General features: G+C 36.3%; 1 pseudogene; it reads right to left on the bottom strand.

Moving 5' to 3' along the window:
* Positions 1-853: 853 nt before the first annotated feature.
* LOC104006614 (peptidyl-prolyl cis-trans isomerase G-like) lies at positions 854-3,096 on the bottom strand (annotated as a pseudogene).
* Positions 3,097-16,944: the final 13,848 nt, after the last annotated feature.

Below are 16,944 nucleotides of genomic sequence, written 5' to 3'. Positions count from 1 at the left end.
ACATTTCAGTCCCACTCTTTTAGTTATTTTGAAGTGTACAGTAAAATATTTTTAACAATAAGATCTATTGTGCTACCTAAAACTAGATCTTATTCTATTTGAGTGTATTTTTGTACACTTTAGCCATTCCCTCTTTACCCACCTCTCCCTATTACCTTTCTAGCCTTTGGTAACCATAATTCTTCTCTCTATCTCCATGAGTTGAATTTCTTTTTTAGCTCCCACATTTGAGTGAGAACACACAAAGTTGTCTTTCTGCACCTTTCTTATTTCACTTAACATAAGATTCTCCAGATCTATCCATTTTGCTGCAAATGACAGGATTTCATTTTTTATGGCTCAATAATATTCCATTGTGGGTATGTACCACATTTTCTTTATCCATTCATCTGTTAATGGACACACAGGTTGATTCCATATCTTGGCTATTGTGAATAGTACTGCAATAAACATGGGTGTGCATGTATCTCTTTGATATCCCAGTTTTCTTTCTTTTGGGTATATATGCAGCAGTGGGATTGCTAGATCATATGATAGATATAAATAGAGACAACAACAATTCAAAAATTGAGAGGGATGGAGTTAAATTGTAGAGTTTTTTGTTTTGTTTTTGTTTTTGTTTTTCGCATTTCAAGTTTATTAAAACTTTAGCAGCACGAGTTATCCAGATTGCAGATTATCAAAAGATCAACTCAATGAAATCCACATTTTAAAAAAAGGGGCAAGCATAAAACAACCCAAAAACAATGAAAAGGAAAACAACATAAAGAAGATTCACTAGCAAGTCTCTCAAACTTAAAATTCAAAACAGAACGGAAATAAGTTTATATAACTCAATCATCCACTTTTGTCTTCATGTTTCAGGGCTTGATTCATAATCAAATTTTTTTTCTTTCACGTACATGGTCACTTTCTTGACCCTTTGATTCTTGGTTTTCTTTTTCCACTGAGGATCTGATCTTCTCATCCTCCTTATTTTTCAATGTGGAGGACTTTAATTCATTGTTCTGACTGCTTTGTTTTATTTTTGGGAAGAGACTTTTATCTATATCAGCCTTTTTTCCCCTGCTATTATTTGAGCTATTATGATCATGACTTTTACAGTACATTCTTTTCTCACTCTCAGAATTTTCTTTCTGTGTGAACTCTTACTTTCTTGGTTTCTGTGTTTTTCTTTGTTTCTGTTTTTACTTTCTTCTGTCTCTGAGCTCCGTGAGTCTCTCCTCCTTCTACCCCTATCTCTACTTCTTGATCTTCCTGGTGGTGTTCTTCTCCCTCGGCTTTGTGACTGTCCTCTTCTCCTGTATTCCTTTCCTCTGTATCTATGGTACTCCTTGCTTCTGCTGCAATCTCTGTCATGGCTTCTTGATCACACTCTTCTGCTTCTGTCCCTACTTCTGCTTTGCTCTCCTGTTCTGCTATTATAACTGTGTTTACCTTCAGTTATATCACATTCTCTACTCCTGGATTGTGCACATCTATCCTTTTCCTTAGTTTTACTATGATCATGCTCATTACTCTTTGATTCTAACTGTTTAGACTTCTCTTTACTTCTACCCCTTTCCTGATTGTTTCCTTTTGAATCAAGCTCCTTTTCTTTTTCTTTAACATTCACATAATCCCTTCCTTTGCTCCTTGACCTCATCCTCTTTTCTTCATGTCTATTATGTCTTGAATCTCCTTCTTTACTCTTTGATTTCTCTTTGCTCTTACTCTTAATTTTAGATTTGGCTCTTTTCTTCACTTTGTTCGTATTATATTTATCATCTTTTTCTGAATTTCTTCTGATGTCTCTCTTTGCTGTTAGATTTACAGTCTTTAGCTTTCTTTTCCTTTTCATTTTTTCTGTTTGGACTCTCAAATACATTCCTGTGGTTAGTTATTTTTCTCTCTTTTACTCTAACTAGACTTCTCTGATTTTCTTTTATTTCATTCAACTCACTCTTATCCCCTTTGATCCATCTTTCACCACTTGATGCCCTCATCCTTTGAACTCTCTGCATCTCTTGCCTCCAACGTGCAGGAGTCTCACTAAGTCTGAAACAATCCCTTGATCTGGATCTGGAAGGAGTTTGATAACACCTTGATCCTCTTCCTTTAATTCTCCTGCCAGATCTAGTAACTAAAAGTCGTCTCTGGTATGAAGCAGGCTGGGAGTTAGATGGATTACATTCTGTTTCTCTTTCTCTCTCTCTGGCTTTTCCTTTCCATTGCATCAGCTTTAGGAGGACTTTTTCTCATTAGGAAATATATTTTCAGGTATAGGAGGGATCTCTTCTGGATGGACAGTAGACTGGGGTTGTGCTCTATGATTTTCAGCTTCACTCTTACTAGATGCACTCTTCTTGCTTTTCTTTCACTTCTTCTTTTCCTTCTTGTGTTTTTGGGAATTTTTCCTAAGTTTTTTCCTCTTTTCTTTGATTTCTCTTCAGAAGCATTTTCGGAATCACAGCAATCAGGTGACAACTGAGAATCATTTGAGCTATCTTAGTCACTAGATGATGAGGAGGAAGATGATGATGATTTATACCTTTTCTTTTCTTCTTTCTTAACTTTAGATTTGGGAATCAGCTCTCCACAACTGAGTATCTGTACCTCTGTAAATGCTTTGCTAGCGGCATCCATCTTGTGGTTTTCTATCTCTCTTACAACTTCTTGGCTAGAGATTACTTGTCCAAAAACAACATGATGCCCATCTAAATGAAGAGTTGGTTTCATTGTTATGAAGAACTGTAAGCCATTTGTATCCTTCCTTCTGTTGGCCATCGACAAGAGAAATTCTTTGTTGTTTTTAACAGCAAAATTCTCATCTTCAAAAAATCCTTCTTATATAGATTCCCCTCCTCGTCCATTTCCTTCACTGAAGTCAGCACCTTAAACCATAAAATCCTTGACAACTCTGTGAAAGAGACAACTCTTACAATGTAATGGCTCTGAGTTGATTTCCCTGTCCCCTTTTCACCTGTACAAAGACAACTAAACTTCTAACATGTTTTGGGGCACACATCAGAAAATAATTAAAAGACAACTCTTCCAGCAGGTTGTTAATGGCAATGTCAAAAAAAAAAATCGAGGACATGGAATCTTTATTCCCATGGCTCCAATACTTAATCTTCAAACGAAGACAAGACCAAAAAAAAAAAAAAAAAAACCAAGGATAACTGATCCCTTGGCTCTTGCACTGGTAGAGTTTCCTCTTCTTTTGGTCCAATCCTTTAAACCGCTTCATATCTACCCCCTCCAGAAAAGGAGCTAAAGCCCGCTAACTGCCTCCCTCCTCGACAGTTGAGTCCTAATTTTAGAGTTTCTTTTTTTTTGTTGTTTTCTCTTTATTTGCTTGTTTTTTCTATTCTTTGTAATCAGAGTTGTCATCAGTTTAAAATAATTGATTATAAGACGTTATTTGCAAGCTTCACATTAACCACAAAACAAAAACATATAATACACACAAAATAAAAAGCAAGAAATTAAAACATACTATCAGAAAATAATAACTTTTATACAAAGGAAGTCAGGAGAAAAGGATAAAAGAAAGAGAGGATCAACAAAACAACCAGAAAACAAATAAAATGGCAGTAGCAAGTCCTTGACTATCAATAATAACACTGAATAGAAATGGGGTAAATTATAAATTATCTAATCAAAAGACATGAAGAGTCTGAATAAAACACACACACACCCGCACACACACACACACACACACAAGACCCAACTATATGCTACCTACAGGAAATTTACTTCATGTATAAAGACACAGATGGGCTAAAAATAAAGAAATGGAAAAAGACAATTCAAGCAAATGGAAACCGAAAAAAAAGCGGTATATCTACTTATCAGACAAAGTAGATTTGAAGACAAAAACTGTAAAAAGATATAAGGTCCTTATATAATGATAAAGGGGTCAATTCATCAAGGGGGATATAACAATTGTAAGCATATATGTGGAAAATATTTGCATTTGAAATACAAATAAAGGGAGCCTCAGAAATGGAAGAAAGGTAAAAATTTAAAAATTTTTAAAAAGACAGAAAATCTATAACTCTAATGAATTTCTAATCAAAATTTAAACAGGATTTCCATAGAAATAGAAAAATGTATTTTAAAATTTGTACAGAAATGCAAACACTTTGGAATAATTAATGAAAATTCTAAATAAATGATGAAGACTACTCAAATGAGAACAACCAAAGCCTATTTATTTGGAGCTTGCTATAGTAAGAGAGTCAGCCACTACCACTTGTATTTGGCAGAAACACAAAGCAGGCAAGGGAGCTGGAATAGCATTAACCATTAGAATAGCTAAAATTAAAAAGCCTGAAAATAGCATGCATTGGTGAGGATGTAGAACAAATAGAACTCTTATAACACAGCTGGTAGGAATATAAAATAGTACAACCACTTGGATATCAGTTTGGCAGTCTCCTAAAAGTTAAACATAAACTTACTGTACTGCCCAACCATTCTACTTCTAAATAGTTAACAGAATTAAAAATATATTTACACAAAACATCATACATAAATGTTCATAGCCAATTTATTTGTAATTGCTAATCATTGGAGATAATTAAAATATCTCTCAACAGATCCATATTGTGAAAAGAAAATAAATCTTGGGGCCCCAAAATCACTAAGCTAAAGGGAAAAGTCAAGATGGGAACTGCATAAGGCAAACTTGCCTTCCCATTCTATTTAGTCATCCTTCTGCTCACTGAGATAAATGCATATCTGATTGCCCCCTTTGGAAAGGCTAATCAGAAACTCAAAGTATGCAACCATATGTCTCTCACCTACCTGTGACCTGGAAGCCCCATCCCTGCTTCCAGTTGTCCTGTCTTTCCAGACCGACCCAATGTTCATCTTGCATATGTTGATTGATGTCTCATGTTTCCCTAAAATGTATAAAACCAAGCTGTGCTCTGACCACCCTGGACACATGTTGTTAGGACCTCCTGAAGCTAAGTCATGGGCACACATCATCAACCTTGGCAAAATAAACTTTCTAAATTAACTGAGACCTGTCTCAGATATTTGGGGTTCACAATAGATAAACAAAATGGGATATTTTCATCCAATAGAACATTCTTCAACAAACAAAACAATCAACACAGATAACAAACAAATTCTGAATTAAAGGATCTGATTTAAAGGATCTACATGGCACATACTCTAAAATCGACCACATAACTGGACATAAAAACATTCTCAGCAAATGCAAAAGAACTGAAATCATACCAAACACTCTCAGGTCACAACACAATAAAAATAGAAGTCAAGGCAGAAACATCACTCAAAACCACGCAATTATATGGAAATTAAGCATGTTCCTGAATGACTTTTGGGTAAATAATGAAATTAAGGCAGAAATCACAAAGTCCTTTGAAAATAATGAAACAAAGATACAACATACCAGAATATCTGGGACACAGCTAAGGTGGTGTTAAAAGGGAAATTCATAGCACTAAATGCCCACATCAAAAAGTTAGAAAGATCTCAAATTCACAACTTCACAACCGAAAGAATTTGAAAAGCAAGAGCACATCAACCCCAAAGCTAGCAGAAGATGAAAAATAACAAAAACCAGAGCTGAACTGTAAGAAATCGAGACACACAAAGCCATTCAAAAGATCAGCGAATCCAGGAGTTGGGTTTTTGTGAAGAAATTAATAAAATACATATACAAAATGAACTTCTAATTTACAATTACAAGGTAAAGATATAACAGAGGGGGAAAAAAGAAAAACAAATTCTGCAAGAAAAAGTAGGTGACTTCATACATAATCTCATGGTAAAGCAGATTCCTTTATCTAAAACTAGAAAATAAAGTGTTCTAAAAACCATTTCTAGCCATATAAAAGTTCATACATTTATAGCAAAAGACATTGTCTTAGTCCATTCAGGCTACTATAACAGAATACCAGAGACTGGGTGCCTTATGAACAACAGAAATTTATTTCTTACAGTTCTGGAGGCTGGGAAGACCAAGATCATGGCACTGGTGGATTTGGTGTTTGGTGAAGGCCTACATCCTAGTTCGCAGAGGGCCATGTTTTCACTGTATAATCACATGGTGGAAGGGATGAACAAGCTCTCTGGGGTCTCTTTTATAAGGGAAGAAATCCCGTTCTTAATGGGACTTGATACCTTCCCAAAGGGCTCATCTTCCAATATCACCACCTTAGAGATTTGGTTTCAACCTAGGAATCTGGACGGATGAAAACATTCAGTCCATAGCAAACACTATAATCAAATTCCAGTGCTGAAAAGTGAAAATGGGTGCCTGTAATGTATTTTTAATCTCTTTTACATTGACAAGAAGGAAAATTTCCAAGAGAAAAGTATGTGAGATTGTGAATAGGAATTCACAAAGGACAAATCCAAATAGCCAATAGAATGTAGAAAAAGGCTTAAAATCTCTACCAGTCAGGAACATGTGAACAACCAGTCCAACAATGACTTATGATTTTACAAACATTAGACTGGCAAAAGACCAATAACAATTCTTGCTAGTGTAGACTTGGGAAGGAAAAGTTTATTCTTGCACACTTCTGATAAAATGTAAATTATTCCTGTTTTTTGGAATACATTCTAGAAACATTTATTACAATTAAAAATATATATACTCTTGACTCAGTAATTCTACTCTTGGGAATTTGTTCCATAAAAATAAAAGTTTCACTACATAAAGTTATATTTTTAATGATATTTGATGCAACATTGTTTGAAGTGGGGGGAAAAAAGATAAAAAAACACTGAACAAAAACATCCACCAATTGAGGAAAGGCTGGCAAAATTGTAACCATTCACACCATAAAATAGTATGCTACCATGATAAGTAATCAATTAGAACTTCAACAAGATTTCACTGACGAAAACGAGATCCAGAAAAGTCTGCATATCAGTCGAGAATGTGTTTGACTGTAAAGAAAAGAAAACTCACTGATCATGGTTTAAGCAAATTGGGGTTTATTTTGGAAATCCCAAGGTCAGCAGTTGCTGGTATTAATTCAGCCACTGAAAATGCTATCAGGCACTCAGCCTGATATTTCCATCATGCCACCATTAACATTACAGCTTTTATCCTCACATGTGTCCCATCATGGTCCAAAGATGATATTGTCATTTCAGGTTTTATTTCCACTTTCCAAGATGGATCAAGGGAAAACAACAACAACAGCCAAATTTATCCCATTTATTAAGAAAGAAAACTTTCCTAGAAATCCTTGCAATAGATTTCCTCTTGGGTATAGTTGACCAGCACAGGGACATTTGCCTACCCTACCACTCAGCACCAAAGACATTCGCTGTGACTTCAAATGTTAAGCTTTCCAGCCTCTATTAGTAAAGGAAGGGTCAGGAAAAGATATTTTATAATTTGCAAATATTGTAAAAATATATTTGTATACTATAATCTTATTTTTATAAATCAATGACAAAATTCTATGAATATGCATATGTGTTTTTGTCTATGATTATATGAGCTTGAAGGAAAATATAGACACATACCTACTAAGCCTTTATGTGGATTTCCTCAAGATAGGTAATATGGATAGAGAAGGCATGAAGACAGAAAGCAAGCCAAAAAAAAACATTGTTAACTATAATGTGATCTTATGCATGCATTTAAATAAAATAAGATACATATAAATATTTTTAAATGTTTCCAGCATATCTTTAAAGATAGTAATTTACATCACCGTATGCATAATGAGGACCATTTCATTTGTTATAAAATACATAAACTTATATGTGCCTGGAAAAATAATATCCAACATTCATTGAGCTCTTACTTTGTGCCATACATATTTATACAAATGACTTACCTATTTTAATCCTCTCAACAATGCTATAAGTAACTAGTGCTATCCCCAGTTTACAGATATGAAAACTAAGGCTTAAAGGAGTTCAGTGGCTCACCCAAATAACACAACAGGTGAGTGAAAGATGATGTATGTTCTTTCACTCACCTGTTGTGTGGTAGGGGGAGGGGGGAGGGAGAGCATTAGGCGATATACCTAATGCTGAATGACGAGTTAATGGGTGCAACACACCAACATGGCACATGTATACATATGTAACAAACCTGCACATTGTGCACGTGTACCCTAAAACTTAAAGTATAATAATAATAAAATTAAAAAAAAAAAGAACATACATCATATTAACATCGCTCACCTCTGGAAGTGGAATAAGGATAGGGTTGGGGAAAGAGGAAGAGAGGTATACACTTTTCCCTTTATTTACACAGAACATCTTCACTATTTTTTGATGAGTTTGTGTTTTATAAACAAGTTGAGATTTCAACAAAAAATTGCAGCCAATTTTACCCCTTTTATTAGGACCTACACTTAACCACAGCAGTGAGGAAATTTTATTTCCTTTTCTATACTGTTTCTATATTTAAATTTATTTTCTCCACTTACCTCCCTATATCATTTTTTCTTTACTTTTATTTCTGCCTCCTAATAACATTGTTTAGTCTCCTCAATATTTCTCCAATTCTCGTCTTCAGAGTAAGCTACATTATATCTCCCATCCCCTCACATGCAAAGAAAGAAATCCTAGGGAGAAGAACAGAAACCAAGCTCTCTTCTCAAGCTTAGAGAGGATTACACATGTCAGAGAAATGCATTTTGATGTAAAACAGATCTGAATGCAAACTCCAGAGAACTGAACTGTCAAGCATTATTTGAGGAGGGTGATCAGGCAATGTGCCTGGGGTCCCATCAGATAGAATTCATCGTCATACATGGTAAGAAGGAAGCAGAACTATGAGAATGTGGATACACTCAAAGTCCCTGTATTAAACAGAGATTGGAATGCTACACTCCAGTGTCAAATCCCACAACAGTCTGGAGAAAAATTTTGACTCAGAGAGAGAAAATCTCTTCAGCCTCTTAAGTCACTAGATCCCTGCCTCCGCTTAGCTCCTGACTTTGAGCATGTTCCAAGCTTCTGTTGGAAATTGCAATGCGGAGTGGATTAAGCACAGCTGGGCTTTCACACTTAAACCTTGAGCATTAACGGTTCAGCAAAGCAAGGTTTTCGCATTAGAACTACTGTACTTCCAAGTCCAAACTATTGATAAGCTCCCAAGTTTAGTCCATCTGTAAGAAATATGCAAGCATGTTGCCCATAAACTAGAGCACACATCTTAAAGTGGAATCAGAGTCAAGGAAAACAGCCAAGTTGAAACTGTCTTGACTAAACAAATAGTATTTCTCACACATTGCTGAGGTAAAAAGAATAAAAGTCTTCTCAACACCAACTTATCAAATACAGTAACAATTGAACACTTAAGGGATGGGAAAGATCCCCATTAAATGCAACTGTTTTTTAAAAAGACTCCAAAAACACACACAAAAAAAGTGTTAATATTCTCCTCTTAATAAAATAATATCTAGAATGCATTTTCAAAAAGCTTGATAATTTAGCTTCAATTCATTATGATTATAATAAATGCATAGAGATATTATTATCTGTAGTTGTCTCAGTTTTAAAAATCTTACTATATTTACAACTTGTTGGAAGATGCTGTGTGAGATTTCATCCTAGTTTGGAATATCTAGGGGCTCATATTTTCCTTTATAATTTTTACCTTCTAATTTACCTGAATTCTCAAAAGACCACAAGAAGTGAGATTTAGAAAATGGGCAACATTCCATAAAAGTATTACTAAAATAATCTAAAATTATGTTTCACTAGTGTAAAGGGAAATCCACTAAGACTCGCCTAGAGGCTAACATTTCTCCATTGTTACTAAAATTTTCTAGGAATAACTTTCAATAATTTAGGTTCCCTGTGAGTGGTCTTATCATGGGATAAGGGAAGGGAAGGCATTGAACACTGAGAAGAGAGGTGAATGGATGCAAAGACAAGCACAATAAACAGGTGCTGATAATGAGAAGGAATTGAAGAAAAATAACAGTAGGAAAATAACAATAATAATAGAAGTTAGAAATTAAATCGAATAGACAAAGCTTACCAATCTTTAGTTACCCACCATGGGCTAGTTATGACATCAACTGTTTTCCTTGTAAACCTCACATGAACACCTTTATTCCTTCTATTTGGAATATGAGAAAACTGGGTCTGAGGGAGGAGCTTGCCCTTGGTCACACAGCTAGCAAGTGGCATAGGTGAAATAAAATATCTATCCTGTCTGATTCTAAAGCCTTGCTTAGAATCACCTGACAGAAAGAGATGCTGCTTAATATTAGCTAGAAAGATAAAGAGGGTAGAAAATAGTTGTACAACATATGTGCAAGAGAAGGAGAGGAGAGTTGAAAGCTTGAGGAAGAAGGATTAAGGGAGAAGAGGAGAGGGGAAGAGTAGGGGAAAGAGGGAGAGAACAAAATGGGGTTTCCTTGGAGGGCCCTAGGAAGTCACCCAGAGATGATGGGGACTACATTGTTTTTCAAGCTAGATTTTCCTGTCTGTGTCCCTCAGCTACCAAACTGATGCAAAGCTCTCTTCTTACCTTATACACTTCTGAACCTTATACCACAGATAACTCAGAATCTTTGCCAATGAACCAAAACCGGAGAAGAATCCAAGCTGTGAGATTCATACTCCAGATATCCAAAGGCAGATGATATTGAGTTGTTGCTAATTAAACTTAACTTAGGAGATATATCTCCAGAACCCAGCCCAAAGTTTGTAGAACCATGACCATATAGGGCTGTAATTTCACTGTGACCTATTCTGTCAATTCTACCTAAAATAAATAGGGCCCTAAGCCACTGTATCCTGCCCTTGAATTCTCAGCATCCCATCGGGAACATAACAGAGAAGCTGCGCTTATAGGATCAAGCAACATAAAATCTGTGCAACCAAGACTTTCTGTAGCATAGTAGCCAGATCAGTTGTGTGTTTCTTTGTTTTGTTTGCAAGCAGTAAAACTGGCTCTGGCTAACTGAAGCAACGCAGCTTTAGTGGTAGGACATAGGATCATTTGAAAACTTAAAAAATCTCTAAAGAGCCAATCTTAGGGGAAAAAAAGCAGCAGAGATCCAAGAAGCAGGAACTAATCAACAATTAAGGTGAAAACACTACAAAGAATCAGCTCCAATCATCTTTTCATCCTGGCATCACTGAACTCTATAATATTTGGAGTCCTCAAAATGAGAAATGAGTTGGCCTTATTTGGTTCTCTTACTGATCTCTTGGCTAGGGCAACTTGATTGACAGCTCTATCAAGAATATGAACAATGGGGAAGAGACAGTTATACAAAGGAAAATCGGTGACGGAGTTCTCAAAAGGGGGGGTAAGGTGAGAAACCAATGTTTTAAGTAAAGGGAAAAAAATCCACTCCAGTATCCCAGAGCTTTGATTTCCCTTAGGGATCTGGATTCTCTCATTCACTCATGTGCATATATGTTCTTTCTTTCTCTCTTTCTCTCTGTCTCTCTGCCTCTCTCTCTCTGTCTCTCAAGACAGGGAGAGAGGAGAAGTGATAAAGAAAGGAACATGCAGAAAGAGGGATGACTTTCAAAAATATCCAAGGCAACTATTCTGGATGAAAATAATGTATACATATGTAACTAACCTGCACATTGTGCACATGTACCCTAAAACTTAAAGTATAATAATAATAAAATTAAAAAAAAGAAAAAGAAAATAATGAGCTTGTGACACTTTTTTTTTAGGTTTTTCAGCCTTTTTTTGGCAGAGCAGTTTTAGGTACACAGCAAAATTAATAAGAAGGGGCAGATATTTCCCATATAACATCTGCCCTAGCACAGGCATAGCCTCCCCCATTATCAACATCCGCCACCAGAATGGTACATTTGTGAGCCATTATTATACTGACACATCAATATCATTCAAAGTCCATAGTTTACATTAGGGTTCACTCTGAGTTGTGCGTTCTATGAGTTTGGACAACTATACAATGACATGTAGCCATCACTACAGTGTCATACAGAATATTGTCACTATTTTTAAAATCTTCTATTCTCTCCCTACTTAACCCTTGCAATCACTGACCTTTTTACTATCTGCATAGTTTTGCCTTTTAAAGAATGTCATATAGCTGCAATCATACAGTATGTAATATTTTCAGGTTGGCTTATTTCATTTAGTAAGACCCTTTAAAGTTTCCTTCTTATCTTTTCATGGCTTGATAGCTCATTTCTTTTTAGCCCTGAGTAATACTCTATTGTCTGGATATACCACAGTTAGTTTATCCATTCACCTACTGAAGGACATTTTAGCTGCTTCTGGGTTTTGGTAATTATGAATAAAGCTGCTAAAAGTATCTATGTGTAAGACATAAGTTTTGTGTGGACATAAGCTTTCAACTCTTGGGTAAATATAGAGGAGGACAATTGGCAGATTGTATAAGAGTATGTTTAGTTTCATAAGAGACTGACAAAATGTCTTCCAATGTGGCTGTAACACTTTTCTATCAGCAATATATAAGAGTTCCTGTTGCTCCATAGCCTTGCCAGCATTTGGTGTTGTCAGTGTCCCACATATTGGCCATTCTAATAAGTGTGTAGCAGTATCTCGTTGTTTTAATTTGCATTTTCCTGCTAACATATGATGTGAAGCATCTTTTCATATGTTATTTGTTATTTGTATATATTTTTGGGTGAAGAGTCTGTGATGGTCTTTGGCCCATTCAGACAATTTTAAAAGACTTTTTGAAATGGTATAATAATAGCAGAAATGTTTATTTTTGACACCTTAAAATAGCTGTTTTAAGAAAATTAATTTTGATGAAAATGAAGCCCTTTAGTCTGCTGGCACCTTGACATGTAAATCTAGGAGAAGTTACAGTGTGGAGTTCGTAATAGAACAGTTTGAAGAGCTGTGGGATGAGAATGTGGAACTAGAAATCAGAAAGTATATTCTGTTAGCAGAAAACCCTGGACTGCTCAGGACATGTACACCAAGACTGCCCTTTTGGGAAAGACATTTATGGTCTGTGTTCCAAAACAAAGCTGAAAGAGGTGATAACAAAGCAAAACAAGATAGAAAAGTGAAATAGTAGAACACATAGATCCAGAGGAGTCTATACAGAAGGCATGGGAAACAGGATTAACAGAATAACTGCCTTGACAGCTAGTGGCCTTTCAAGTCCAGTTCATGTCCCTCTTGAAGAGTGGTGAAATTTCTAGGCCTTGGGGAAAAGATATACCCATGATAAATCCTTCTATAATTAAACCACATGGATAGGTTTCTGGTTTACTGCTATTAAAACAATTCCAGTATAAGACAAATACCCTTAGTTAATTTTGCACCAAAAGTTCATGTCCTGGCCAGGAATCTCAGGAGGCTGGATGCCAGTCAAGATGGGTCATTTGACACAAAGGAAGGAGAGGCCTGCAAGGGAACCCTGCTATGGAAACTTTAGCATCAGTAACCGCGGGGATGAAGATATGAGCATTTGCCAACTCGAGCAAATAATAATTATAAACAGAGATCTGAAACTCGCAGTTCTGGCAGGCATTCCATTGCTAGCCCCACAGCCTGTGTTGGGTGAATCATGAGACTCCTATCAGCCTCCCTCAGATTGTGAGCAACCGAGTGTGATGAGGATACTTGTCACTACTTTTCACAGCTCATGAGTGGTGAGCGATTACTGTGATTAACAAGGACACTGGGTCCATTCACATGATGAACTTGCAGCTTTGGACAGTGAGGAATTATGGTGATTAGCTATTCAGAGTGATTAAAAGTTCACTGGCTAAGGCAAAACCTCAGCCGATGGGGAAACAGTGATGGAGGGGGGCATGCCCACTGCATGGGGAGTGGATGCTGATACAGAGCCACTAATATGAGAAGCAGAGGACCAACATCAATTGTCATTAATTTTGTTGCATCCACAATGACCCATAATAAACTGACCTTCCCTGACAGAGAGAAAAGGGGAGAAAAAGCAATTATTAACAGAAGAATATTTTTTGTTTGGGGGGAGGAGGGATTAAAATCCTCTTTATCCTGAGAAAATAGGATTAACTTTAAAACATCTCCATTAACTCTATTTTGGCCAGATTCAAGGACAGTTGGGTCTAATAAATGCAGATATATAAAATGGCATTGAAAAGACTTGGCATAATGGTTAGTAACCTAGGCTCTGGGATCAGATACATCAAGGTTAATTATCTTCTACTTAACAGCTGTGACCTTGTGATGTTCACTCAGTCTGAAAAACATCAGTAACTCTAAACACCGAATTGCTGAAGGATTCAATGAGAAAAATGCTTAGAAATGCTCAAGAACAAAAAACCAAACACCACATATTCTCACTCATAGGTGGGAATTGAACAATGAGATCACATGGACACAGGAAGGGGAATATCACACTCTGGGGACTGTGGTGGGGAGGGGGGAGGGGGGAGGGATAGCATTGGGAGATATACCTAATGCTAGATGACGAGTTAGTGGGTGCAGCGCACCAGCATGGCACATGTATACATATGTAACTAACCTGCACAATGTGCACATGTACCCTAAAACTTAAAGTATAATAAAAAATAAAAATTAAAATTAAAAAAAAAAAGTTATTAAATGAAGAAAAAAAAAAAAAAAAAAGAAATGTTCCTAGCATACCACCCTCAAGAAATATTATTAGTAACCACAAAAACAATCTAGAAATCATTTTGTCATTCATTGCAAATCCAAGGGATTCATATACTTTTATGTGCCCATTGAAGTCTCTGTCACTTAGGCATACTTACCAAATTTACAGTTGATATGATACTGTGAAAAATATTCAATTGAAATGGATAACAAAATTGAGATCTCAAATGTACTCAACTATCTGAGATAATAATCCAACTCTAACATAGTGAAAATTGAATTCTGTAACTTATTCCACATCAGTCATAGTCAGCACTGGGCATATAAAGATGATTAAGCAGGGGGCTATGCTATCAAAATGCTCAAGGTCCAGTTGGAGAGTGTCTTAGTCCATCTGTGTTGATATAAAGGAATACCTGGGGCTGGGTAATCTATGAAGAAAATAGGTTTATTTGACTCACAGTTCTGCAGGCTGTATAAGAAACATTGCACCAGCATCTGCTTCTGATGAGGGCCTCAGGCTGCTTCTATTCATAGCGGAAGGCAAGCCAGTGTGTGCAGTGAGAAAGGAAATGAAAGAGAGAGAGGGAGGAGGTGCTACGCTCTTTTTAATAACCAGGTTTTTTGGGAACTAACAGAGATGGAACTCACTCATTACTATGAGGATGTTACCAAGCCATTCATGAGTGATCCACCTACATGACCCAAACACCTCCCATTAGGCTCCAACTTCAATACTGGGGATCAAATTCCAATGTAATATTTTGAGATGTCAAACAAACCATACTCAAACTATAGCACAGAGAGATATACACATCAACAAAGGCAATCCCCTTGGATAAGCACAGTCACAAGGCCGTTCCAGAGAAAGGAGTATGTAATCTTCTACAGGATGGGAGGAAGAGAGAAATCGAGGGAGTTTTATCTCATCTGAATTTCAGGCAGAGAAAACACAACATGCAAAGAAATGAAACGTTAAATGACATGTCATATTTGAGAGACTATAGTAGAAGGAGAGAAGTGGTAAGTGAAAGGAGAAAACGAGAGAGAAATATATGCTGGGAAAGATATTGAGAGACTCAAGTGCCATGCTAAAGAATGTAGGTGTTATCTTGAAAGGTACAAGGGAGGAGTCAAATAGTTGATTCAAAAAATCTATTTAATAAGCACCTTCTGTGTGCTAGACATTGGCACTTAGAATGTATCTGGTAGCAGACAAGATTTCCTGACCTCCTGGGACTTATATTCTAATGACAGAAAGGAATAATATTGAGCATGTAAATAAATTTTAAAACTTTTTTCCAAATAGTATTAGGTGCTATCAAATATGCTGCAAAGAAAGTATAATAGGGTAAAGAAATAGTGATGTGGACAAGGATGCTACCTTGAGCCAAGGTAGTCTAGGAGTGCTTCTCTCAGGCGGTGACATCTGAGCTGAGGTGTGAATAACAAGAAAACCAAACCAGGCAAAGATTTGGAGACACAGCAGTTCAAAGTATAGAAAAAGAAAAGTAAACTACTCACTCTTTTAAGAAAGTGGGAAGGAGGCAGTGAGTTTGGAGCTTGTGAGGAAAGGATGGTAGGAGTTACAACTAGAGAAGAAAGAAGCCAGGAGCCAGATATTGTAGGCCAGAGGTTCTCCCTGAGAGCCGTCAGGGTAGCCATACCTATGGGCATTTCTGGGACTCTGTCAGAGTGGGTTTTTTTTGTTTGTCAGTGGCAACAACAGAAACTCCTTCCTGGCATTGAGAAAACACAAAACAGGACTACAAGGGTTCCTGTAGCACACAGGAAATTCTACACATCAGAGTTGTGATTCATCTTACATGACTTTCTAATGTCCCACTAAACACTTATTTAGATAAAATGCCAGCTAATAGTTATCCGATCCTAAAATCTAAATTCATTTTAAATCAGAGCATTTTTTAAACTAAAGATATATTAGTCCCCAACTCTTCCAAAAACACAAATACCTTATAAACTGAGGGAAGAGTAAACATAGTTTTGTTCTGAACATTACCAAAAACATTTTGGGATATAATGTCACCATAGCAATGCTGCTTGAGGTGTCTGAGTTACTAATCAAAACACAAACACACCTGTATCAATCTGCATTTGTTGCTCACATGTTCCTCATGACTTTACCTATAGATGCAAGTATTTATCTACTCACGTCTTCTAGTGTAATTCTGCCTATATATGTACATGCTGAATATATATTGCATTATTATGAACCACTTTCCTTCTATTCTGCATTATACGAAACTAGGACATTATTTCTACATTTGAATTCATGATCAGATAGGTTATATTATCTGTAAAGTTCATTATGAGAGAAAATGAGTAAATGAAAATATTTGTTCATAAAATGAAGCTATTGACTCTGATAGAGCTGAGGACCACTATAGGACATGGTG

Source organism: Pan troglodytes, chromosome 4, assembly GCF_028858775.2.
Source record: "Pan troglodytes isolate AG18354 chromosome 4, NHGRI_mPanTro3-v2.0_pri, whole genome shotgun sequence".
Classification (NCBI taxonomy): domain Eukaryota; kingdom Metazoa; phylum Chordata; class Mammalia; order Primates; family Hominidae; genus Pan; species Pan troglodytes.
Note: the sequence above shows the minus strand (reverse complement) of the source record. Positions and strands in the feature narration are given on the sequence as shown.